This window comes from Aquarana catesbeiana, linkage group LG09 (assembly GCF_042186555.1).
Source record: "Aquarana catesbeiana isolate 2022-GZ linkage group LG09, ASM4218655v1, whole genome shotgun sequence".
NCBI classification, from domain to species: Eukaryota; Metazoa; Chordata; class Amphibia; order Anura; family Ranidae; genus Aquarana; species Aquarana catesbeiana.
In genome coordinates this window covers 84,988,054-85,015,200 of record NC_133332.1, presented here as the reverse complement: position 1 = coordinate 85,015,200, position 27,147 = coordinate 84,988,054, and the positions used below count along the sequence as shown (strand labels likewise).

Sequence of the window (27,147 nt, the reverse complement as noted above, 5' to 3'; positions counted from 1 at the left end):
TTTCATGAAAGCTTCCTGGGCTTCTGAGGACCACTGAAATCGATTATGTTGGCGTGTGAGTTGGGTGATGGGAGCAACAATAGCTGAGAAGCCAGCGATAAACCTCCAGTAGAAATTTGAGAATCCTATAAATCGTTGTATCTCTTTTTTATCCACAGGAGCCGGCCACTCCTGAATTGCCTTGACCTTTTGTGGGTCCATTGCGACCCCATTGGTGGAGATGATGAACCCCAAGAACTGCACAGTTGTTATTTTCAAATTCGCATTTTTCTGCTTTGAGATATAATTTGTGTCTCCTGAGGATTGTAAGGACCTGTTTGACATGTACCTGGTTAAGTTCCACGGTGGCAGAAAAAAATGAGGATGTCGTCCAAGTAAACGACTATAGAGTTATTAAAGGTATTCACGGAAAATGTCGTTTACCAGGTGTTGAAAGGTGGCCGAGGTGATGCAGAGCCCAAACGGCATTACCAGGTACTCGTAGTGCCCAAACCTGGGCCTGAAGGTGGTCTTCCATTCATCGCCGGCTCGAATTCGGATAAGATTGTAGACACGGCAAAGGTCTAACTTGGAGAAGATTCGGGCGGATCGGAAACGTTGAAATAATTCCAGGATGAGAGGAAGCGGGTACCGGTTTTTAATGGTGATTTTGTTTAGTTCTTTGTAATCAATGCAGGGTCTGAGAGAGCCGTCCTTCTCTACAAAGAAGATACCGGCTCCAGCCGGCGATGAGGAGGGACGGATAAATCCTTTTTCAAGATTTTCGTCAATGTATGACTTGAGGGCCTTTAGTTCCGTCTCGGACAAGTGGAAGATGCGGCCAAAAGGGATTTCAGAGCTGGGCAAAAGGTCTATAGGGCAGTCATAAGACCGACGAGGTGGTATGCGGTCAGCCTGTTGTTTGTCAAAAACATCCTTAAATTCCAGGTAGACTGGAGGTACATGTTGGAGATTGTCAGATACTGGTGCTATGGTTGAGCAAGAAGCTGGAGCAGGAAGGAGGCAGTGTTGGGAACAGTATTGGGACGAGAAGGAGACTTCTTTTTTATTCCAATTAATTTGAGGTTCATGAGCCTGTAGCCAGGGAAGCCCCAAGATGATAGGAAACATAGGGGAAGAGATAATGTCGAAGCGTAGGAACTCCTGATGACCGGAGTCCGTGGTGGTAAGGATGGGTCTGGTTTCTTGAGTGATAAGTCCAGAGCGGGGAAGAGACAGATCAGCCAGGTGTACCTGGAGGATTTGGTTTTGGTTAGTCAACAGAGGGATGTGTAGACTTGCAGCTAGTGAAGCATCCAGGAAGCAACTGCATGCTCCGGAATCAACTATGGCTGGCAGGCGAGTTTCCTTTCCCGTTAACTGTAAGGAGACAAAGAAGGTAACATAAGTCTGTGAAATACCGGAGACTTGATAGTTTATGGCAGATTGAGGGTAGGATTTACTAGGTCTCACAGGACAGGAACGAAGGAAGTGTCCTGAACCTCCACAGTAAAGACATGGGTTGGCCTGATGCCTACGTAATCTTTCCTCCGGAGTAAGAGGAGCATGAACCAGTCCTAATTGCATAGGCTTTACCTCAGGAGTGGTGGAGACTGGAGGAGCCGAGTAGGATGGATGGATGGGAGTCGGCTTGGGAAGCATCCAGCTAGGACGAAGAACCTGGAAGCGCTCTGAGCGTTGCTCCCGCATGCCTCAATCCAATTTGGTAGTTACTTGGATCAAGTCCTCCAGAGTCCTCCAGAGTCTCTATCCTGGCCAGCTCATCTTTCAGAGCTTCAGACATCCCCTGACGGAACTGGTACTTGAGGGCAGGTTCATTCCAGCCGGTATCACCATTTCCAGAACTCAACAGTATAGTCCTCTACCGGCCTTCGCACTTGGAACAAGTTGTGTAACTTTGCTTCAAGCCGTGGCCGTGCATTGGGGGTCATTGTATAGTTGTGCCATACTTTCGAAAAATGTATCCACTGAATTCAACATGGGGCTCCTCTGTTCCATTAGGCTATGGGCCCAAGCTTGGGGTTCATCGGCTAGGAGAGAGATGATAAAGCCGACCTTTACTACTTCAGAGGAAAAAGTCTTGGGTTGCAGAGCTAAATACAAAGAACAGGCATTTTTAAAGGCTCTGAATTTTTTGCGGTCGCCAGAGAATCACTCTGGTGTGGGAACCCTGGGCTCAGGGGAAGCCATAATCACTGTAGGGTTGGATGATATCTGAGAGGAGGAAGCCCCACTGGGGGGTACAGGGGCTGCGGCTGCTGATGGAGGTGCCCCAGAGAGTTGCTGAAGGCGACTGTCAATTTGGGTGTAGCCCTCTTGCAACTTCTGAACTGCATTGGTGAGTGCCGAGACTTGCTGACACAGGATCTCAAGTGGGGAATGCGCTCTGTTGGCCTCTGACATGGCTGGTTCGTACTGTCAGGAAAGTACTTACCAAGGCCGAGATACCTAGTGCGGTTCACCCTTGCAACTAAGCGCAGTCCGCCCCCTGGAGGTGGTACAGGGAGTGAAAGGAACAAAGAGGCACAGGCTACCCAGTGGACCGTAGGAGACTTGCGTGGAGGTCCTTGTAGAGAAGAGCCGCTGTGCAGAGACTGGTAAGCAGGAGTACTTGCTGGAACAGAACAATCAGAAAGTCCAGAACCAGGCTGAGGGTCAAACACCAGGATCAGCAATTCAACTGCAGGCTGTGGAATGGTGTCTGGAAGACACAAAGCAAGTCCAGGTACAAGCAGGCGGTCAAGGCAGGGAGACAGGAGACAATCCGAGTAACAGGCAGAGGGTCAAACACAGGAGATAGGTGGAGATCCGTTTAAACAAGCCAAGGTCAGGTCCAGGAGAAGGGCAGAGGAGTCAGTAGCAATCCGGGTCACAACGGGTAATCAGGCACAGGAGACAGGATCAAGCTTTTAACAGGAAGCTGAAGACGAACCAGCAATTTGTCTGAGCATGAAAGCACCTTTTATAGGCCGCCCAAAGGGTCACGTTGGGTGTGCGCCAGTGCGCATGTGTGTGCTCCGTAGTGCTGGACCGCGAATGTGCATGCTCCGGAGGGCTGTTCCGTCGCGCATGCGCGCAAGGACACGGCTGGTGTGACAGGAAGGATTATTCCTCTGACACATACAGTGTTCCTTGCAGCCCAATAACATCATCATTTCTACACACTAATTTGTCATACATACATTAACTTTAACTAATTCAGTGCACCATATACACTTTCTTTAATAAAATATTTATTTATATATAATACAACATATTGCAACATATCTTCTAAACTCCTGTGCAAGCATAAGCTGCATGTATCCATGTATGCTTGCACATTGGGGTGTGGGCGTGCCCATATACAGAAACTCAAACGCCACGTGTGCCTGTACTACTTGCACACACTCCCCCTGCACTCCTTAGATGGGCAGGGACACCATTCCTCCACTTCACTCCTATTCTGTCCTTGCCTCTACACACACTTTCCGGGGGCCCGTACATTGGAGACGCCTGTGTGCCATCTCTCACGGCACACAGTGACTCGGCTCTTACACTGCATAGACTCTGCCGGCGAACCCTCCCCTGTGAGCTGTGGTGTGCGTTCAATTGGCAGGCCACACCTACCCAGGGCCGGATTTACCACAAGGCCACCGAGGCCAGGCCTCGGGGCGGCAGTGGTGTAGGGGCGGCGCCGCTCCTGCAGCGACTTCGCGGCCGCCCCCCCTTTCGTGCTGGCCATTAAAGTCTATTATGGGCACCAGTGCCCATAGAAAAGATGGCCGCGAGCCGACCACGCAACTGCGCATGCGCCGTTCCAAAGCCGGCCGGGCTCGGGAAAATTCGTAAGCGCTCGGCCGGACGGCGCATGCGCAGTAGCGTGATTGCGCCGCTCGGCGCCATTTTTAAAAAAATTGAGAGTAGCTTGTAGTGTCAGCGGTGCGGCGGCGTGGGAGAAAGATGACATCTCTCATTGCCCGCACCGCTGTTCCGCCCTCCTCCTTCTGATGGCAGGCAGCATGGCAAGGGACATCCCAATCTGGTGGCAAGTGACATCCCCATCTGGTGGCAAGGGACATCCCCATGTGGTGGCAAGGGACATCCCCATGTGGTGGCAGGCATGGTGGCAAGGGACATCCCCATGTGGTGGCAGGCAGCGTGGCAAGGGACATCCTCATCTGGTGGCAGGCAGCGTGGCAAGTGACATCCCCATCTGGTGGCAGGCAGCGTGGCAAGTGACATCCCCATCTGGTGGCAGGCATGGTGGCAAGTGACATCCCCATCTGGTGGCAGGCAGCGTGGCAAGTGACATCCCCATCTGGTGGCAGGCATGGTGGCAAGTGACATCCCCATCTGGTGGCAAGTGACATCCCCATCTGGTGGCAAGGGACATCCCCATCTGGTGGCAAGGGACATCCCCATGTGGTGGCAGGCATGGTGGCAAGTGACATCCCCATGTGGTGGCAGGCATGGTGGCAAGTGACATCCCCATATGGTGGCAGGCAGCGTGGCAAGTGACATCCCCATCTGGTGGCAGGCAGCGTGGCAAGGGACATCCCCATCTGGTGGCAGGCAGTGTAGCAAGTGACATCCCCATCTGGTGGCAGGCATGGTGGCAAGTGACATCCCCATGTGGTGGCAGGCAGCGTGGCAAGTGACATCCCCATGTGGTGGCAGGCAGCGTGGCAAGTGACATCCCCATCTGGTGGCAGGCAGCGTGGCAAGGGACATCCCCATCTGGTGGCAGGCAGCGTGGCAAGGGACATCCCCATCTGGTGGCAGGCAGCGTGGCAAGGGACATCCCCATCTGGTGGCAGGCAGCGTGGCAAGTGACATCCCCATCTGGTGGCAGGCATGGTGGCAAGTGACAAGAGATGGTGGCAAGTGACACGCTCAGGGCTCCCAATGATTCTGCATAATGGTGAGTTGAACTATTTCAGTTTATATTACAATGTAATGATAGAAGTAATGTTTTTCAATCATCCTGACACCATAACAACCATGGGGCCGGGGATGATTGAAGCACTAACACCAGCCATTGCCTTGAAAAATTGCCTGCGAAAAATCCTTACCCCTCGCGCGCTTACCCTGAAGTATTTTTAGTCTGTACAATTAAAGCCAGTTATTTTCAGTGTTCTCGTGTATGGAGATATGTTTTTAATTGATCTATTGTAGAAGTCATCGATAAAGGACGTGGTGTGTGTGTGTGTGTGTGTGTGTGTGTGTGTGTGTGTGTGTGTGTGTGTGTGTGTGTGTGTGGGGGGGTGGGGAGGCGGCATTGAAGGACCCGGCCTTGGGGCGGCAAAGGGAGTAAATCCGGGCCTGCACCTACCTCCCCTTGATGGCCACAAACACTCCCAGCCCACCCCCAGACCCGCCCCCCACCGTCATTTAAACTCTCCAGCATGTCCTCAGTACAATACTACCTATGTCCCAGGCGGAGAGATAGTTATTCAGGCATCCACGGCTCCAGCACCATCTGAGTATACTTCCTCCACCTTCTCTCTCCACAGATCACACGGCCCCCTGCCCCCAGGGACGTGTGCTGGCTGCAGTGCACCTTCATACATCTTTGGAAACAGGTCAGTTACGATTACTCTGCACTGTCCAATGTCATTTCACCAGTGTCCTGAGGGACCCCACCTCTCAGGTCGCCCTCCCCTTCCCCCCTGTTCATTTCTCCTCTCCCCTGCAGGCATACCCAACAGTCCCGTACCACCAAAAAAAACAAATACATATATACATTCCTACTATATCATGTAGGTAGGTGCGATTCCACATCAGATTATCAGCCTGCCGTTTCACTTTTAGCAATCAACACCACTGCACTCCTGTATTTGCATAGCTCATATGCAATTTTCATACTTTGATCTGTTCACAATTATCACTCCCTGCCATCATGCTGCACTAACTGTGTATCCCCACCTCACTGACATGACACCCTTTCAGCGCAGGCACATGTCACGTGCACTTAGGTGGGCTTCATCTATTCATTTTATGTATTTATTTATGTATTTATTTTTCATTTGAATGTATTTATACAACTGTATCAACAATAAGAAAGGGAGCCAATGTTTGAGCTTTCCCGGGGATCACTGTCACATCCCATGTAAGGAAGAAAACCAAAAAAGGAGGGTGTGCCCCAGAGGGATAATATGGACAGTGTATCACCGGGAAACCAAGTGGCTGGTGCAGAGAATCAGATATACAATTTTGTTAAAATTAATAACAACGATTTTTATTGGTTACAAAGTGTACAAAACATTCTATAATATAAAAGCAAAACAAAAAGAGGTAGAAAAGACAGTAATCAAACTGCTAAAGTGCTGTCATGCAACAACCCAGGAAATTCAAGAATTTCTTCGCTGGGGTGAAGGTACGGCAACACGTGATACTCTACATGTTTCGGAATATAGAAAGGCTCAATTCCTTCTATACTGTGTATTTCCTTCTTCAGGAGTTTCAAAGTAGCAGTTTAGATAAATTTCTAGGGAAAAGAAAAACAGGGATATATATGTATATGTGGGTATGTATCACAGAGTATAAGTATGATTAGCACCAGCATGGAGTATAAAACAATTGTGTCACCAAGTATAAGAGACTGTTAAACTTTAAGCAAGGCATAAGGATAAAAACAAAATCTCAATCTGAACAGGCATGAACATTTTGGTGTACTCACTAGAAAACTTGTCTCTTCAGCATAAAAGTTGCACACACAGGCATCAAGAGATGGACTCCCACCTCCTTCAGTCCAGAGGATTGAGGTTGATTGAGTGGAAAGCCAGCAGTAAGTGTAGCTGTATAGTTGGAACCCAGGAAGGGAAAGAAAAAATCTGGGGTGCTTCGCACATTCCAGACTTGGCGTGGATCCCCACAGAGGCGGCCGGTCAGGGCTCACAAGAGCCACTAATGTTAGGCGGTCCAAGCACACATCTATAAAATTGGAATTGAAAAGAGGAAATCAGAGGTATATTTTGCTATTTACAAGCAATGAGTATGTAGAGCAAAATGCAGGGCGCTTGGCTCTCCAAGTTCATGCCTTGGGGTGTAGGGGTATGTAGAAGGAGTAATCAATGTGTATAGTAAATGAGGTTGTAATTACATACCTGATTTCTGGTGTTTCTCAGCATAGGCATACACTAACAGGGAAAGCAAGATCCTCTTGGCTGTGTAGCCAAGGAAAGTGTGTGTATGAGTGGTAATAAGTACCCTGTGTGGGACAGGGTGTGGAGTTAACGGGCCAATCATTAACTTCAAAGGCGGGGTAAACTCAAATGCAAATGACACAGCTGATTTGTAGGTAAGCAAAAGCGTACCACACCAGGTGATCATCAGCTGTCTGTGTGAGTGATGTGTGGGCCGCCCACTGTGATTCCTCAGCTTAAGCAGCGGCGGACGCCAGCGCGTCAAAAGGCGCGGTGACATCATCCACTGACAAAGGCCGCCGACACGGAAAGACAGCAGGCTGGCGGGGTAAGGATGGAAAACTACCAAATGCGCAGGCACGAGACCGGTCTTTCTTTATACAACTGTATGGTCACTTATGTGCCTTTGATGTGTATTCTGTGCTCATTTTGCTCATATCCATAATTTGTCCCTGCACAGCTTCCTTTGTGCTGGCAGAGATGCTTACACATGCATGCGCATGTTCATTGGACGTAAGCACAACTTGACACATCATGTGGTGAGAGACAGTCTCTCAATGTTTCTCTGTGTATCCAACATCACTCACAGGTCTTTTATGTGCAGATTTACACATTTATTTTAATTTTGTTTTTTATTATTTATTTATTTATTTATTTATTTTTTTTTTTACTTATGTTTATTCAATGTTCACTACCAATCAATCATTGGCTGTTTCTACATCGATATGGTACCTTCTACTATTTTACAGTCTACCTATTTGACTTTTATTAATGTAAATTCATTATACGTCTCCAGTCTGTAGTGTACAGCACACACTTTCCATGTGCTTCTTACTATCGTGTTTTGATCTATATTCCACATAGAACGTTTGTGCATGGACTGTTATGGAGCTCAGAATAAGTAATCATCCATCACAGGACATACCTTCCAACTAGCCACCCCTCCTGTCAGACTTACCCGTATCAGACTGACGAACCCAATATAGCAGAGGATGGCCTCCCGTACGTATCTGGTTCCCGGCCCCTGATAGAGCACACAGAAGGCACGGGAGCACAGAATGCTATGAGAGCCTGGCGGGTGGTTAGCAGGGATGAGGCCCAAAGTCCTGATGCAAGCTGGCAGGAGATGATAGGTAGGCTGTAGGTCAGCTACAGGTGCAGAGCAGGAGCAGGCAGATCCGAACACAAGCAAGGTTGGCAACAGGCAGTCAGCACGGTACAAAAGGAGCAGGCAGATACAAAGTCCAGGTCACAAGCAGGTTTGGCAGCAGGCGGTCGGCACGGTACAGAGGGGTCAGGCAGGTTCAAAGTCGGAGGCAGGCCAGGGGTCAGATGCAGGCAGATAGCAGAGCAGAGTCCAGTAAACAAGCCGGGTCACAGAGAGATCAAACAGTACACAGGAAACAGGAAGCACAGGAACAGGAAACTGATGATCGGACAGCACCGAGCACAGCATCCCAGCAACCTAAATAGGGCAACCAGCTCCAGAGTGCCCAGCAAGTGTCCTGAACCGAGATTCTCTCTGACAGTGCCCCCTCCTTAAGGGCAGCCTCTGGATGCCCAGCCGGGCTAACCTATCCGCATGGGTACTCTGAAAATCACTTAAGAGTTCTTCAGCGTGCAAGTTGGCCTATGGTTCCCAAGAATTGTCTTCTGGTCCATACCCCCTCCACTTGATCAAGTACTGGATTTGGTTGCGTCTCTTCCTACAATCCAAAATTGCCTCCACCTCAAACTCCTCCTCGTTGTCGATAATTACGGGTTCAGGCGGGCCAGTATTGCGACCCGAGAAAGAGTTGGGGATAACGGGTTTAAGTAGGGATACGTGAAAAACCGGATGGATTTTCATGAATTAGGTAAGTCCAGCTCATAGGCCATATCATTGATTTTTCTCTTGACTGAAAAGGGACCCATGAACCTGGGACCTAACTTTCTCGAAGGACAAGCCATCCTTAAGTTACTGGTAGACAGCCAGACCTGATTGCCAGGTTCTAGCAATAGTTGTCCTCGCTTCTTCCTGTCATACATTTTTTTGTTGTATTCCTGGGTTCTAGCCATTGTTTCTTGCAATAGTTTGTTGTTGTTGATGAAGAAGTTCATAGTTTCAGAAACTGCGGGAATCGCACATTCAGGTAAGGAACTGGTTAAAAAGGATGGGTGAAACCCGTAGTTTGCAAAAAACGGTGTCTGTTTGATGGCCGAATGCACAGAGTTCTTGTAGGCAAACTCGGCAATAGGCAGGAGAGAGACCCAGTCGTCTTGTGAGAAGGCAGAAAAGCAACGAAGGTACTGTTCCAGCGACTGATTAGTTCTGTCCTTCTGCCCATTCGTCTGGGGGTGGTAGGCCGAAGAGAATGCCAATTCTATTTCCAGAGACCTACAGATAGCTTTCCAGAATCTGGAGGTAAACTGAACCCCACGATCGGATACTAAACTTGAGGGAACTCCGTGGAGGCGTACAATTTCCTTAATGAATATTTTTGCAGTTTCCAAAGCTGATGGGGTACCCTTCATGGGTAGAAAGTGGGCCATCTTGGACAGTCTGTCTACAATGACGAAGATGGTGTAGTAGCCTTCTGTCAACGGGAGCTCAACGATGAAGTCCATCGCAATCATTTTCCATGGCCTTTCTGGCACGGGTAAGGGCCTTAATAGCCCCCAGGCCTTCGTTCGGCTGCTCCTGCTCCGAGCGCAGGTAATACAGGACTCCACAAAACTCTTGCAGTCGCTTACCAGCTGGGGCCACCAAAAAGTACGCTGTACAAGTTCTGTTGTTTTCAACACACCAAAATGCCCAGCCAATTTGTGGTCGTGGCAGAGTTCCAGTACAGCAATCCTCAGATCCTCTGGGACCAAGATTTTATCCTTGTATTGGAATAAGCCATCTTGCAAGCTTACCTCGCCTTCCACAGAAGGGGACCAATTTCTTGAGGCCTGTTTGATCCGGGATATAAGATCTCCCTGAAAAAGCAGAAAACTTCCAGCAGGGAGAATGGTGCCTGGAGGCAGAGATTCCCTGGAGTCAAGAAACATACGGGATAATGCATCTGGTTTGGTGTTCTTGGTACCTGGCCTATACGTAATGTGGAATTGAAATCTCGAGAAGAACAGAGCCCATCTTGCCTGTCGTGGTCTCAATCTCTTGGCCGTTCTCAAATACTCAAGATTTTTATGGTCCGTGTAAATCAGAATGGGGTGAGCGGCCCCCTCCAATAGGTAGCGCCACTCTTCAAGTGCGGCTTTAATGGCCAGCAACTCACGATCTCCTATATCATAATTTTTTTCTGCATCAGAAAGTTTTCGTGAGAAGAAGGCTATGGGATGAAGGAGAGCCTTGGCACCTTGCCGCTGAGACAGTACTGCCCCTACCGCGACCTCTGATGCGTCCACCTCAAGGACAAACAGCAAGGCAGGGTCTGGGTGCTTCAGGACAGAAGCGGAAGTAAAAAGTTTCTTGAGTTTATCAAAGGCTGCTTACGCCTAAGGAGACCAACAGAATCGATTTCCCTGTTTCGTCAGTTCTGTGATGGGGACAATTATAGTAGAAAAACTCCTTATAAATTTCCGATAAAAATTGGCGAAACCGACAAAGCGTTGGACCCCTTTTTTATCGGAGGGAGCGGGCCAGTCCAGAATAGCTGCAACCTTTTGAGGGTCCATTTTAACACCATCGGTAGAGATGATTAGGCCAAGAAACTGAATGCACTGGAGCTCAAAATCGCATTTGTCCAATTTAGCATAGAGTCCATGCTGCCTGAGCCGGGTTAACACATTCCTGACATGCCTGCGATGTTCGGTAACAGAAGAGGAGAAGATCAGAATGTCGTCCAGGTATACGATAACATATAAATCCAGGAGGTCACGAAAAATGCCATTTACGAAATGTTGAAAAGTTGCCGGTGCGTTGCACAGGCCGAAGGGCATGTCGAGGTATTCAAAATGTCCGAACCTGGTACAGAAGGCTGTTTTCCACTCGTCCCCCTCTCTGATGCGAATCAAGTTATAGGCCCCACGGAGGTCGAGTTTGGTAAATATTTTTGCTGAACCCAATCTTTGGAACAGCTCTGGCACAAGAGGTAAGGGATAGCGATTTTTGATGGTCACCTTGTTGAGTTCTCTATAATCGATGCAGGGACGTAGCGAGTGGTCCTTTTTCTCGACAAAAAAGATGCCTGCTCTGGCTGGTGATGTCGAAGGATGGATAAAGCCTCTCTTAAGATTTTTATCGATATACACCTTAAGAGTACCCAGCTCCTGCTCTGGTAAAGGGAATATTCTCCCAAAAGGAACTTCAGATCCGGGCAACAACTCGATAGGACAGTCGTAGGGTCTATGAGGCGGAAGAGTCTCAGCCCCTTTTTTGCTAAAGACATCGGAGAAGTCCTGGTAAGGGATGGGAATCGCCTGCTGCGATTCCGTGTCGGTGTTCAGACACAAGAGTTGACTGGGTTTTGCATGAGTTCCATGCAAACAGTGCTGTTGGCAGTAACTGGAAGAGAACTTGACTTCCCCAGAAACCCAATCGATACTGGGCTTATGCGCCTGAAACCAAGGCATTCCTAGAATAATAGGGAAGAGTGGTGAAGAAATGGCATCCAGCCGGAGAAATTCCTGATGACAGGTGTTCATGGTGGCTAGCAGTGGGATGGTTTCCAAGGTGACCGGACCAAAGCTGAGGGTGGAACCATCCGCGAGATAGACAGCAAGTCCCTGCGATTTTGTCCGGAGAGGGATACGGTGTTGAGTCTCAAAGGTGAGATCAATGAAGCAACTGCACGCTCCTGAGTCAATGATGACCGGGGTAAGCAGATCCTGTCCTGGAAGCTGGAGGGTAATGGAGAGAGCCAGATGGTTAGCAAGGTTAGGCAAGGCAGGTGCGATTTTAGAAGTAGCTGAAAGAGACTTACGTGTCTATAGTGACCTGATTCCCCGCAGTACATGCATAAGTTGTTGACCCGTCGACGTTGTCGTTCTTCGAGAGTGAGGGATGGGAGGAGAAGCCCCAGTTGCATCGGTTCAGAAGTGTCAAGGGCTGAGGCAGCCGGTACCTGAAGGCTTTGGCCTACGGAGCTGGTAGCACTAGGGACCTTGGGGAGGACCCAAGTGGGGCGGAACTGGTTGACCGACCTCTTGGAACGACGCTCTCTCAAGCGCTGATCAATCTGCACCGACAGGTTAATAAGGTCTTCAAGAGTTTGGGGTACGCCTACCCGTGCCAGCTCGTTTTTGAGCGAATCAGATAATCCTAAGCGGAATTGGTATCGCAGGGCCGCATCATTCCATTCAGTGTCTGAACTCCAACGCCTAAATTCCAAAACATAGTCTTCTGCAGGCCTGCGCCCCTGTTGTAGGGCGTGTAAGGCGGATTCAGCTGTGGCTTTTAACTGAGGGTCCTCATACAATTAAAACATGGCAGTAAAGAAGGTATCCAGATTATCCAAGCAGACTGACTTTTGCTCCAGGAGATGGTGGGCCCACGCCTGTGGTTCTCCAGATAGAAGAGAAATGACAAAACCCACCCTGGTTGCTTCCAAGGAGAAGGTGCGTGGTTGCAAGGCAAAGTACAGTTCGCAAGCGTTACAAAATGCTCGATACTTGTTGCGCTCTCCAGTAAACCTTTCAGGTGTAGGGACCCTGGGTTCGGGAGGTAGCATAACCACTGAGGGTGCAGGTGAGAGCCCGGTAGCAGAAGCACCTTGCGGGTTAGCAGGTGAGGATAGCACCTGAACTCGTTCCTCCAGTCTGGTATAACCTTCTTGAAGGCTCTTCACAGCCTGTATGAGACCTGCCAGGTGTCTGCATAGCTCCTCCATGGGAGAGGTCCCCTGCTCGGGCTCGGACATGGCTGTCCGATACTGTCAGACTTACCCATATCAGACTGACGAACCCGATATAGCAGAGGATGGCCTCCCGTACGTATCTGGTTCCCGGCCCCTGATAGAGCACACAGAAGGCACGGGAGCACAGAATGGTATGAGAGCTTGGCGGGTGGTTAGCAGGGATGAGGCCCAAAGTCCTGATGCAAGCTGGCAGGAGATGATAGGTAGGCTGTAGGTCAGCTACAGGTGCAGAGCAGGAGCAGGCAGATCCAAACACAAGCAAGGTTGGCAACAGGCAGTCAGCACGGTACAAAAGGATCAGGCAGATACAAAGTCCAGGTCACAAGCAGGTTTGGCAGCAGGCAGTTGGCACGGTACAGAGGGGTCAGGCAGGTTCAAAGTCGGAGGCAGGCCAGGGGTCAGATGCAGGCAGATAGCAGAGCAGAGTCCAGTAAACAAGCCGGGTCACAGAGAGATCAAACAGTACACAGGAAACAGGAAGCACGGGAACAGGAAGCTGATGATCGGACAGCACCGAGCACAGCATCCCAGCAACCTAAATAGGGCAACCAGCTCCAGAGTGCCCAGCAAGTGTCCTGAACCGAGATTGTCTCTGACACCTCCCCATGTACACATGTCGGCCTAAGGGCTCACACAGACTGTGCTCCTGTTCTTTCAGGCTCTGATGAACAGGTCACCCTCGAAACGCGTCAGCATTTTTTAAATATCTGCCTCAACATGTGCATATCCCTATTTTAAACCTTTCAGTGTATATTTTGTCACCTGTTTTTATGAAACGTAGTATTTGTATTAACTAGATGGGATGGACTGCACCTAAATGAGGAGGGTGCAGATCTGCTGGGAATGAAGATGGCCAAAAAGTTAGAGGGGTTTTTAAACTAGGTGATGGGGGGAGGGTCCAGAGACAGTGATAGCCAGTGTGGAAGATATTCCAGAGGGTAGTATTGGGGGCATTAGTGGTAGGTTAACCAAAGCACAAAAACACAAGGTGAGTATAGTAGCAAGTCCTAGTTGCAATCTTGAAACACCCAATACGAGGACAATATGCGACCGGTCTAAACTATGTGGCATGTTCACCAATGCCAGGAGCATGGCGGACAAGATGGGTGAACTAGAGATACTGTTGTACAAGGAGGATTTGGATTTTGTGGGAATTTCAGAGACCTGGTTCAACAGCTCTCATGATTGGCTGGCAAACATTCAAGGGTATACCCTATACCGCAAGGATAGAGAGGGTAAAAAAGGGGGAGGGGTATGCCTATATATCAAGAATAATGTACAAGTGAATGTGAGAGATGACATCACTGAGGGAGCTAGTGAGGAGGTGGAATCCTTATGGGTAGAGCTCCAAGGGGAAAATAATACTAAGGGGGAAATAATACTGGGAGTATGCTATAGGTCCCCTAACCTGAGGGAGGAAGTGGAGACGGATCTCCTATCACAAATTGGATTAGCAGCAAGGATGGGAAGTGTTATCATAATGGGGGATTTTATCATAATGGGGGATTTTAATTATCCAGACATAGACTGGGCGGAAATTCATTTAAGGCTCGCCATTTCCTTAATGTCTTGCAGGACAATTTTATGGGTCAGATGGTAGACGCACCAACTAGAAATAAAACATTACTGGATATACTGATTACCAACAATACAGACCTGATCACAGATGTGGAAATACGGGGCAATTTAGGTAACAGCGATCACAGGTCAATTAGTTTCAGTATAAATCACACAAATAGGAAACATGAAGGGAACACAAGGACACTGAATTTCAAAAGAGCCAACTTCCCTAAACTACAAACCTTGCTAAAAGGCATAAATTGGGATCAAATATTAGGAACAAAGAATACGGAGGAGAGATGGGTTTGCTTTAAGAGCATATTAAATAAGGGCATTAGCCAATGTATCCCATTGGGTAATAAATTTAAAAGAGCAAACAAAAGTCCTGGATGGCTTAACGCCAATGTAAAAATGCATATAAAAGCAAAGGAGAAGGCCTTAAAAAAATACAAGGTTGAGGGATCATCCTCAGCATTCAGTCTTTATAAAGAATGCAACAAGAAATGTAAGGGTGCAATTAGAATGGCTAAGATAGAACATGAAAGACACATAGCGGAGGAGAGCAAAAAAAATCCCAAGAAATTCTTTAAGTATGTAAACAGTAAAAAAGGGAGGACTGACCATATCGGCCCCATAAAGAATGAGGAAGGACATCTGGTTACAAAGGATGGGGAGATGGCGAAGGTATTGAATTTATTCTTTTCCTCAGTCTTCACGAGTGAATCGGGGGGCTTCAGCAACCAAAACTGCAGTGTTTATCCTCATGACACATCACAGGAAGCACCTCCATGGTTAACAAAGGACAGAATTAAAATTAGACTTGAGAAACTTAACATTAATAAATGACCGGGACCAGATGGCTTGCATCCGAGGGTACTTAGGGAACTCAGTCAAGTGATTGCCAGACCATTGTTCCTAATTTTTACAGACAGTCTACTGACTGGAATGGTACCAGCTGATTGGAAAAAAGCCAATTACTCTTTACTCCACAATTCACTGGTTTCTTTTCTATCTATTCATCTCTTCAGTCCACACAGGTTGATCTGCGCAGTCAGCTCTGCATAACAAAAAGTAAGTCAAAACTATTTGATCTATTGCCATGGCACCACTGAATATACTTTCCCTGAATGTTCAGGGAATAAATGTCCCTCAAAAAAGGACCAAAGCCTTCCGTACTTTCCATAACAAGAAGGCTCACATAGTATGCCTCCAAGAAACACACTTCACCAAAGATTCTACTCCAAAATATATTTCTCCTTTTTATCAACAAATTTACACGGCTTCTGCCTGTACCAAGCAAAGGGGAACTCTAATTGCATTTCACCGATCCACACCATTCACCTTATCATCAGAAATTAAAGACCCAGAAGGTAGATACCTGATACTCATGGGTTATATAATGGATACAGAAATCACGGTGATTTCCTACTACGCTCCTAATAAACAACCTACACCATTCCTCTCACATATATTACAAGTGATTAATACACACAAAATAGGAACAGTGATAATGTGTGGGGATTTGAACCAGGTCCTCCTCCCATTTCTAGATAAATCACCTTTTACACCAGCCAAAATAACCTCTAGATTACCTTTTTCTCAACTTCTTTCCAAATACAATCTGGTAGATTCGTGGAGAGAAAGTAACCCAATGAAAAAGAAATTCACTTATTTCTCGCACCCTCATCAAACCTTCACCAGAATAGATCATATTTTTCTAACAATAGGAATGATACCAGAAATTATTGCATCAGATATAATTCCGATTCCGTGGTCTGACCATAATGCAGTATACACTACTATAGCCTCAGCCATACCAAAAGCGCATGACCCAGCGTGGTACTTACCGGACATAATGCTCAAACACCCACTACATCAGATGGCCATTGAACAAGCTTTAAAGGAATACATATCAATTAATAATACAACAGACATCTCCCCAATAACACTGTGGGAAGCTCATAAGCCTGTCTTGCGTGGTACAATACAAAGACAAATGGCACTATTTAAACGGGAACGCAAAAATCTAGCAAAAAAACTAGAACTCAATTTTAATGCAGCCTACATATCATTTCAAGATAATCCATCTCAGAGTACAAAATCTCATCTGGAAAAATCTAGATTGGAATACGATCTATTTCTCACTGAGTCAGTTGATAAATCCCTCAAACGCTCCAAACACAATTTCTACATGAATACAAACAAACCAGGTACATATTTGGCTCGGGCATTAAATTCAGCTAACAAATCTTTCAAACCAATACGTTTGAAATTATCAAAAAATGTTTACACTTGTAATCCAGTTAAAATAGTCCATAAATTTCACTCACATCTCGCAACTTTATACAAGACAAACAATGAATTTAATCCTACAGAGGCTGAATCCTTCTTCTCAAAAATAACCTTACCTGAGTTATCTCAGAATCAAAAAAGCAGTTTGGATGAGCCTATAACTATAGATGAAGTTGCTAACGCCATAAAAGACCTAAAACTTAACAAAAGACCAGGCCCAGACGGCTACTCGGCTTTATACTATAAAACATTCTCAGAAATACTCTCTCCCATTCTCACTGAAACTTTTAACAAACTTCTAGATGGACATTCTTTTCGGCAAGAAACACTAATGGCAATTGTTTGTATGATCCCAAAACCCCTTTCTGATGATTCTTCCTGTGTGAATTATCGGCCTATCTCTCTGTTAAACCTCGATATTAAATTATTAGCAAAAATAATAGCAAAACGCCTCAATAGCATTATAGGAAAATTAATGCATAGAGATCAAGTAGGCTTCATGCCAAATAGACAGGCAGGCGATAATATACGCAGGGCAGTGTTATTGGCACATATTGCTAAAAAACGGAAAATCCCTTTATGTTTTCTATCTCTCGATATTAAGAGGGCATTTGACACAGTATCCTGGCAATATATGCAATATTCATTACAAAAATGGGGTTTTGGACCCCACTTTTTAACATGGATCAAAGCATTATATAATAAACCCAAAGCCTATATAAAATATGCTGGATACAAATCTGAAGCCTTTAATATCGAAAGAGGTACCCAACAGGGTTGCCCATTATCTCCCTTATTATTTGCCCTTATACTCGAACCCATGGCCCAATACATCAGAACAAACCAAACTATAACTGGCATTGAAGTAGGAGGTATTACACACAAACTATGTATATTTGCAGACGATATATTACTTTTTCTATCATCACCACAGGTCTCTGGTCCTAACTTAATACCAGCTCTTGATGGATTTGCAGCCCTATCCGGCCTTATGATTAATCCTAAGAAATGCCTAGTGCTTAATATTTCGCTCACAAACATGGAATTGATCCCGGCTAGGGCTGCACTCCCATTCACATGGGCAGAAAAATCAATCCCATATCTTGGAATTCATTTAACAGCATCTCATTCTGACTTATTCTCAACCAATTATCCTCCTGTATTAAGACAGATCACAAATCTAATAAAACAATGGTCGCAACTTCCTTTATCCTGGATAGGGAAGATTAATGCAATCAAAATGACTATTCTACCCAAATTGCTTTATCTATTCAGAGTCCTCCCTATTCCAATTCCTTCCTATTTTTTGAGAATAGTACAAAAAAGAGCAACTTCGTTTATATGGGGCTCTTCTAAACCACGTATACCTATACACACACTACATCTTCCCAAAAATAAAGGAGGCCTGGGATACCCTAATTTTACTAACTACTACAGAGCAGCACATTTGGCCAGTCTGTCCAAATACCATGCAAAACAGGAAATCCCATTATGGGTATTTATAGAGGCTTCAGAAAATGATCCTCTATTAATATCAAATTTATTATGGCTTGATCCTAAAGACCGCTTTAAAATTCATAATCCCATAACTAAACACTTTTTATCTCTCTGGGATAAACTAAAAACCAAATATCAGTTACAATCTCCACACAATCCCCTCCTTTCTTTTATCAGAAATCCGGCCTTTTATCCGGCATGGATCTACCCAAATTCTTTTAAAGCTTGGACAACATCAGGCATTCAGACACTAAATGACTTCATAGCATCTAAATCATTCCTTTCATTCCCATCGCTTAGAGAAAAATATGATCTACCAAACTCTGAGATATTTAGATATCTCCAAATCAAAAATTTCTATACACCATTCCTAAAGGGGGATACACCATTATCCCAATTATCCATTTTTGAATCAATCTGTACAAAAGATCCATTTGCTAAAGGTACAATTTCATCACTTAATAAACAATTATATGGAGTAGCAAATCTTAATAGACCCTCTTACGTTCAGAGGTGGGAGGAGGACCTGGGACGAATTTTAGAAGACACGGACTGGTCTAACATATGGCTCACATCTAAGTCATCTTCACCCAACATCTTAGCACTGGAGACAAATTATAAAGTCCTAACTCGCTGGTACCTTGTACCCGCTAGAGTGGCAAAATATTCACCTAATACCTCAGCTCTTTGTTTTCGAGGATGCCCAGAAATAGGCACATATTTACACATATGGTGGACGTGCCCAGTAATCCAAACCTTCTGGAAGGAAGTCTTCGTGATTGCATCTAAAATATTTTAAAAAATAATACAACCAGATCCATATTTAACTTTACTTAATCTAAAACCGGAATGGTTAACACTCTCTCAATTCAAACTTATGATCCAACTAATAACGGCTGCAAAACAAACAGTGGCCAAGGCATGGAAATCTCCTACATTGGTACTAGCAGAAACAAATTACAGAATGAATAATACAATGTCCCATGCTAAGATGGTAGCCATCGATCAAAATCAAATTCCAAAATTTGAAAAACTTTGGCATCCTTGGATAAAACAACAAGTTCCTGTCAAACTTCAATGACTCTGTCCTGTTGCCATGGTAACAGATTAAATGACTTACAGATAGACATGTGCACAACAAAAAATTTAGTTTAGTTTAGTTTAGTTTCGTCTTGTTTCCGTGGATTCGTAACGATTCGTAATTTCGTAATACGCGAGGGTTCATATTCGGACTCGTTCGTATTTTAGTAACTGTTGTATTTTCGTTAAACTTTTAACGATATAATTCGTAATTCCGTTAGTCTTGCAATTCGTAATTTCATAAAACATGGTTCGATTCTGAGTCATTCGTATTTTCATTGTTACTGAATGATTTGTAATTCTGTCTAATTTTATTTGTTTCGAAATTCGTAATTTTGTGTCATTTTTGTTTATTCTATTCGGTACGCTTCTCGTAATTTAGTAATTGTTACTTTTGTGGGATTGCCTTATGCTTTCTTTCCCGTTGATTCGTAGTTTCGTAACATTGTTTTGTTTTTGTTGATTCGAGTCTACTAGCGTGCTTCGAATGGATTCGTACATTCGTAAATACATCGCGGTCATTAGTAATCTCTCGTATTTTAGTTTCGTTTTCATTTTCAACACGCGGCTAGCCAGCTAATTAGCCTCCGCCCCTGTACACCATTTTGAGAGGGTGTACTGTGCATTGGTAGGGTGAGGTGTGGGAGCTGGGAGGAGCAGAGAGAAGAGAGTGAGATCGTTGTTTTGGTAGTTGTTTTTGTGTGGTTTGGTAGTTGTTGTTGCAATTACTATTAGAATGTCTGGGAGTGAGAATGGACGTGTGAGTCGTCTAGTGAGTGAGAATGTTGGTGTTAGTGAGTGTGTTGGTATGAGAGTTTTTGCTGTGACTGCGAGTGGAGGGGAGCGGAGGAGTGGAGTAAGGGACTCAGGGGAGAGGAGTGGAGGGGAGCGGAGGAGTGGAGGAGGGGACTCAGGGGAGAGGAGTGGAGGGGAGCAGAGGAGTGGAGGGGAGCGGAGGAGTGGAGGAGGGGACTCATGGCAGAGGAGGCGTGAAGGGGAGAGGAGGCGTGTAGGGGAGGAGAGGCGTGGAGGGGAGGGGAGGCGTGGAGGGGAGGAGAGGCGTGGAGGGGAGGGGAGGCGTGGAGGGGAGGGGAGGCGTGGAGGGGAGGGGCGGCGTGGAGGGGAGGGGCGAGGCGGGGAAGAGAGGTGTGGAGGGGAGGAGAGAAGAGGAGGGGATGGGAGGCGTAGAGGGAAAAGGAGGCGTGGAGGGGAGAAGAGGCGTGGAGGGGAGAGGCTTAGAGGGGAGGAGAGGCGTATAGGGGAGAGTATTGTTGAGGAGAGGAGGAGTGGAGGGGAGGAGAGGCATGGAGGGGAGAGTATTGTTGGGGAGAGGAGGAGTGGAGGGGAGGAGAGGCATGGAGGGGAGAGTATTGTTGGGGAGAGGAGGAGTGGAGGGGAGAGGCGTGGAGGTGAACGGAGGCCTGTAGTGGAGCCAAGGCCTGGAAGAGAGTGTGGAGGTGGAGTGGAGCGGAAGCATGGCCAAAAACGGAGACATGTGTCCCCCACTACATCAGAGAGTGCGGACTCAGACATGCAGCAACCCCACCAAAGCAAGCGACAAAGATCAAGGGGGCCTATATTTACCCAAGAGGAGAATGCTGCATTGGTTGCTGCAGTCCTAAGAGAAAAAGTGACACTCTTCTGCCAAACCGTGCCAACATCCGAGAAAGCAGCAGGCTGGGGACGAGTCCGGGACTCCGTGAATGTGGTCTCCAAGTATCGCAGGCCCACCACTGGCGTCAGACACAGGTAATTATTCCAATAATCTTTCACACTGGGGCGGTGGGGACGTCGGCGGTAAAACAGCGCTATTTTTAGCGCTGCTTTACCGTCGTTATTGCAGCGGTATTCGGCCGCCAGCGTTGCGGTTTTAACCGAGAAAGGGTTAAAACCGCTCGTATAGCGCGGCTATAGACGCGGTATTGCCGCGGTATTGGCGCAGTATAGCCGCGCTGTCCCATTGATTTCAATGGGCAGGAGCGGTGAAGGAGCGGTGAATACACCGCTCCTTCACCGCTCCAAAGTTGCGGCTTGCAGGAGTTTTTTTCTTCTCCTGCCAGCGCACCGCTTCAGTGTGAAAGCCCGACAGCAGCGGCTGTTTCGGGTCGGTTTGCAGGCGGTATTTTTAGCGCAATAATGCCTGCAAACCGCCCCAGTGTGAAAGGGCTCTTAGAACACACATTTGTAAAAAATACACAGTGTAATAGTCAATAAAAATTAACAGTTCTACTTTACAAAACTATTTATTTGGCACGGCCACATACAGAAGAGAACATTAACATACATGGAAATATTGTAACATAAAAAACCATCACTGTGTGAAACGACAGGTTGCTTTTCAAAAAAATAAATCAGTTTGGTTTCTATTTTATGTAACTAATAATGTTTATTTTTCATGTGCAGATTCTATGATTGTCGGGCAGCAGTCATCAAAAAGCTGAAGAAGCGTCTACGGGGAGAGCATATTAGGGGAAAGCCTGTTGAGTTACGTGAGTGGGAGGTAAAGCTGAAAGATGGCCTTGGCCTTCTGGCAGAGGATGTCCCTGGAGTCAGCAGCAGGGGTCCACATCAAAGAGCTGTTGGTGAGTAAAATGAAATATATCATTATATATTGCTGTTATATGGTTGTTTCAAGCTCACTATTATTTGTTATGACTATGCATGTGAAACTTACGTTTTTCTTTACATACATGTTTTCCAGATCGAGAAACATCATCTGTAGAGCGATCAGCTCCAAGTCCATCCCATCGACATTCTGGTGAGTACCTAACACAAAGACAAAGGATGTATAATTAATGATAAACTTCTATTTAAAGTGGTGTTCCATCCTAAAAAAAAAAAGTCATGATTGTGCCTAAAAAAACAATAAAAAAAAACATTTGGATATTTTTTTTTTACTTACCTCTAAATGCCTGTTGCTAGGGGGTCCCTCGTAATCTGCCTCTTCCAGTGCCTGGGCTGGTGACATCACTTCCCCCTCGGCACAGGAAGGGCTCAGCTCTGCTCCCTCCCTCCTGTCAATCATCTGGGACCCATTACAGGTCCCAGGTGACTGAGCGGCCAATCACGGCGCGCTTCGCCGCTCGCGCATGCGCAGTGGGTGCAAGGCAGTGAAGCCACAGCCCGGCGCCCACAGTTGCAATGCCGGCGCCACTGAATGGAGGGGGAGACGAGTGGGGCTTCGATCCCCCGCATCGCTGGACCCAGGGACAGGTAAGTGTCCAATTAAAAGTCAGCAGCTGCAGTATTTGTAGCTGCTGACTTTTAATTTTTTTTTTTGACTGGCCCTCCTCTTTAACATTTAAAGCAGGCATCACTAAATGGCGGACTGTGGGCCAGATGTGGACCAAGTCACTGTGCCACTTGGAACGCCACAATCCAGCCATTTAGGTGACGGTTCTGTCTGCCTCCCTCTGCCGCTGTCACTATCGCAGAAATGCTGAAAATAACTTCACAAGTTAAACAGCAGGTGATTGGTTGCTATGCGGCCCTAGCAACCAATCAACTGCTGGTTAACTTCAGCAGCACCTCCTGCTCCCACCCATTATTCAGTGCTGCTGTGTCTCCGGCTCTGTGTGCCCAAATAAGGTAGGATGGGGCAGCGCTGCAGGGGGGATGTGAAAGTGTCAAAGGTGCAGAGGCTGTGTAATGTGATGGGGGCCAAATATGCAGGGGGCTGTGTAATGTGAAGGGGGCCAGAGGTGCCGAGGCTGTGATGTGAAGGAGGGTCGAGTTGCAGGGGGGTTAGGATGCAAAGGGGGAGGGCAGAGGACACAGGTGTACTCAGGTGCTATGAAGGTGGGGGAGAAGATACCATTGTGAAGGGTGTTCAGATCAGAACACTACTGTCATGGGGAAACTAAAACAATCATGGGATTGTGTAATAAAAGAGGGGGGTGTACTATAAAAGGGCAGGCTATTCACCAAAATGTTAATTGGTCAATTTGCCAAGAAATATATCATCTCATCTGTTTTAACACATCATCAACTTCAGATTAGATTAGATTTTAACATTTCCAGTGCAAATTAAATCGGTAGTAAACCACGGAAGAAAAAAAAAACACCTGCAAGACAATAGCATAATGTGCTAGTATGCATCGCATACTAGCACATTATAAAATAAACGAGGCCCCAGCAGCCCAACCTGGCCAGCGCTATGACACGTTGCCTCGCCTTCTCTTCCGGGCATCGACGCTGTGTGTGGCTGGAGGCGCTATGGGGTCTCTCCCACGCATGTGTGTGGGAGTCCAGTTTCCAGCGAGGTGCTTTGATTTTTCTGAACCGTCCGGCGTCCGCCGGCCCTTCAGAGCGCATGCACCGCCACTGACGTCAGCGGCTGCATCCGAGGTGGATATTTCCTAAACCGTACAGGTTTAGGGGATATTCATATTACCTACAGGTAAGCTTTATTATAGGATTACCTGTAGGTAAAAAAATGACAAAGTGGGGTATGCAATCCACTTTAATTCACCTCAGTGCACTTTTTTACGCTTTGATTATAAAATATGTTGTTGTCGTCCAACATATACCAGGCAAAAATAATAAATAAAGCTGTTGACTTTATCTTGAACATTACCTTGACTCTTGTCTTTTCTTCCGTCTTTAACAGAAAGCCCGATCCGTATCCCGGACTCTCCAGAAGCATCAACTGGCAGGAAGCAGCGGACCATTACGCCTCAGGGTAAGTAGTGGAATCTGGAAAGAAACAGGACACACCATCATCATCATTCATCTATGTCCATGATATTATATACACACAGGCATTATCATCTAATACACATTATTATTATTAAGGTCCATTTTCAAATTCATATGACACCTCATACCTTCAGAACACGACTGTGAAGGGGAAACTGTGAAGTGAAGGGGGGGAACTGAGGATACTGAAGTAAGCATGGGATTGTGTAATAAAAGAGGGGGGTATAGTATAGTATATGTAAACAAAACATTCATTGTTCAATTTGTTCAATTTGCCAAAAAATATCACATCTGTTTTAACACATTAGCAACTTTAGATTTTACAGTTCCAGTGCAAATTAAAGCGGCTTTAAACCACAGAAGAAAAAAAAAAGAAACTTGCAAGACAATGGCATAATGTGCTAGTATGCATCGCATAATAATAGCACATTATGAATTTCTATGAAATACCTTAGAACGAGGCCCCTGCAGGCCGACCCGGTCAGCGCTGAGCGGGCTGACACGTTGCCTCACCGTCTCTTCCGCGGTCGCGGGCTCCGGCGCTTCTGAGTGGCCGGAGCTGCAATGAGGTCTCTCCCACGCATGTGCGTGGGAGTCCTTTTACTGGTGAAGAGGTTTGATTTTTCTGCAGGGTCCAGCGGACCTTCAGAGCACATGCACCACCGCTGGCCTCAGCGGCTACATCTGAGGAGGATATCTCTTAAATAATATTCATTTTACGTACCGGTAAGCCTTATCACCTGTAGTATTAAAATGACAAAGTAGGGTATACAATCCACTTTAATTCACCTCAGTGCACTTTTTTGTGAGTACAGACAGAGTATTAGCTCGAAGCCCAAACATAAAAAAAACAACGTAGTGCTAGCATGATTAGGAGCACAGGGAAGCCGGGCAAGTCGGGATAAAAACATGTTGTCAGAGAACATGGGGGTGCAGGGGATTGGGCAGACAGCGTGGAGGAGGGACTGCAAAAAGCCAGGAGTGTGGGGGTGACAAGGTGAAACCAGACATCCTAGGAGTACACAAGGAGGAGAAGCATTCCTGCCCGCCCTCCCTCCCTACATCGGCTTGGTTCCTTCTATGCTTACTTTTTTGATGTATTGGTTGTTTTTGTTTATTTTACAGGGTACGTTCGGTTGGGTCTTTGGAGGTATTTTAAAATAACTTGCTGTGATCAGATGATTGGGACCCATCTAAGGTATGGGGGTCCCCCCGGTGGAATGCCAGTTATGGTGGATTAACTGGTAGTTACAATGGTGTATCTGCAGAATGTGGTTCGTCCTCCGAGTCGGTGCAGAGCGGTAGGGAGGGACCATGGAAGTAGTTTACACAGATACAAGGGAAACATTTTTGATACTTTGCCTCCAAAGGATCGTCAACCAAAAGAAAACAGACATTTTACTTCGATCTTTGTGTCAGTATATTTTTGGGCAATTACAGTTGGGCCAATAAGTTAGGAATACAGTAATTTATGACACAAGGAGTCAGGATACATCTGGGGTACCTTTTATTTATAATGCTTTGATGTTGTAGTACAACTTATAACAGGCAAAAATAAATAGCGCTGTTGACTTAACTTTATCTGGAACATTACCTTGACTCTTTTCTTCCATCTTTAACAGAAAGCCCCAGCCGTATCCCTCCAGCGTCATCTGGCAGAAAACAGCGGCCCAATACTCCTCAGGGTATGTACACAAGCTGCCAATATAAAGAAACAGGACCCACCATAATCAACAGTCATTATTATCCCCTTCCCGCCGAGCGTACGCAGATGTGCAGCCTAGACTTTCAGGGGTTATACCGGGAAGATGCCCGCAGCTGCAGGCATCATCCCGTTACTGTTTTGTAGAGCGGGCGATCGGCTTTCCAAGTATAACAACCGATGCGGCTAAAAGCTGCTCGGCTGTTATACCGGAGGAGCGAGAGGGGACTCCCCCCCCCCCTCCCGCCGCCTCCTGCTGCTCTTACCAGGCCTCCCGATCCACCGGAAGGCCGATCACCAATCCGCCATCTCAGCTACTGCCGGCTGCTGACAGTCTGGAACGAAGCTGAGAGCGGCTTCGTTCCATTCTTCTAATTGTAAATGCGGAGGCGACGTCATGACCTCACTTCCCGTCTACTCGGTTGCCAGTGGCGCCTGTTTTAAAAAAAATATACAGTATTCAGAATTGCCCAAAATGGCGATCTGAATACTGTGAAGTGCAAAGGAGGGATCGGGGGGTCTAAAAGACCCCCGATCCCTCCATAAAGAGTACCTGTCACCACCTATTACTGTCACAAGGGATGTTTACATCCCTTGTGACAGCAAAAAAAGTCATCCAAAAATTTAAAGCGCCCCTGTCCCCGCGAGCTCGCTCACTAAAAAACGCATACGGAAGTTGCGCCCGCACATGTTAATGGTGGTTAAATCGCACATGTGAGGTATCGCCGCGATCGTCACAGCGAGATAAATAACTCTAGCATTAGACCTCCTCTGTAACTCTAACCTGGTAACCGTAAAAAAAAATTAAAGAGTCGCCTATAGAGATTTTTAGGTACCGTAGTTTGTCACCATTCCACGAGTGCGTGCAATTAAAAAGCGTGACATGTTTGGTATTTATTTACTCGGCATAACATCATCTTTCACATTATACCAAAAAATTGGGCTAACTTTACTGTTTTTTTCTTTTTTAAATTCATGAAAGTGTCCCTTTTACCAAAAAAATGTTGTGTTAAACACCGCTGCACAAATACCGTGTGATAACAAATATTGCAACAATCACCATTTTATCCTCTAGATTCTCTGCAAAAAAATATATATAATGTTTGGGGGCTCTAAGTAATTTTATAGCAAAAAAATACGGACTTTAACTTGTAAACACCAAATGTCAAAAATAGGCTTAGTCATGAAAGGGTTAACATATAAAAGATATTACCATCCATTTTCATACACACAACTCATACTTCAATCACTTCACCATGAAATCATACAGTGAAGTGTTGTGTTTTAAAGTAGTAAACAATGAAGTGGATTTACACAAAATTACAGTGCAAAATGTGGTGCAGCTCTGTAGAGA

At 46.2% G+C, this 27,147-nt stretch overlaps 1 long non-coding RNA gene across 1 annotated transcript; it reads right to left on the bottom strand.

Annotated features, from left to right (window-relative positions):
- Window positions 1–21,617: 21,617 nt before the first annotated feature.
- LOC141107206 (uncharacterized) lies at window positions 21,618–25,783 on the bottom strand. Its single transcript, XR_012235813.1, has 3 exons — window positions 25,686–25,783; window positions 22,068–22,159; window positions 21,618–21,969 (listed from the first exon to the last, which is right to left on the bottom strand). It is a non-coding gene; the product is annotated as an uncharacterized lncRNA (long non-coding RNA).
- Window positions 25,784–27,147: the final 1,364 nt, after the last annotated feature.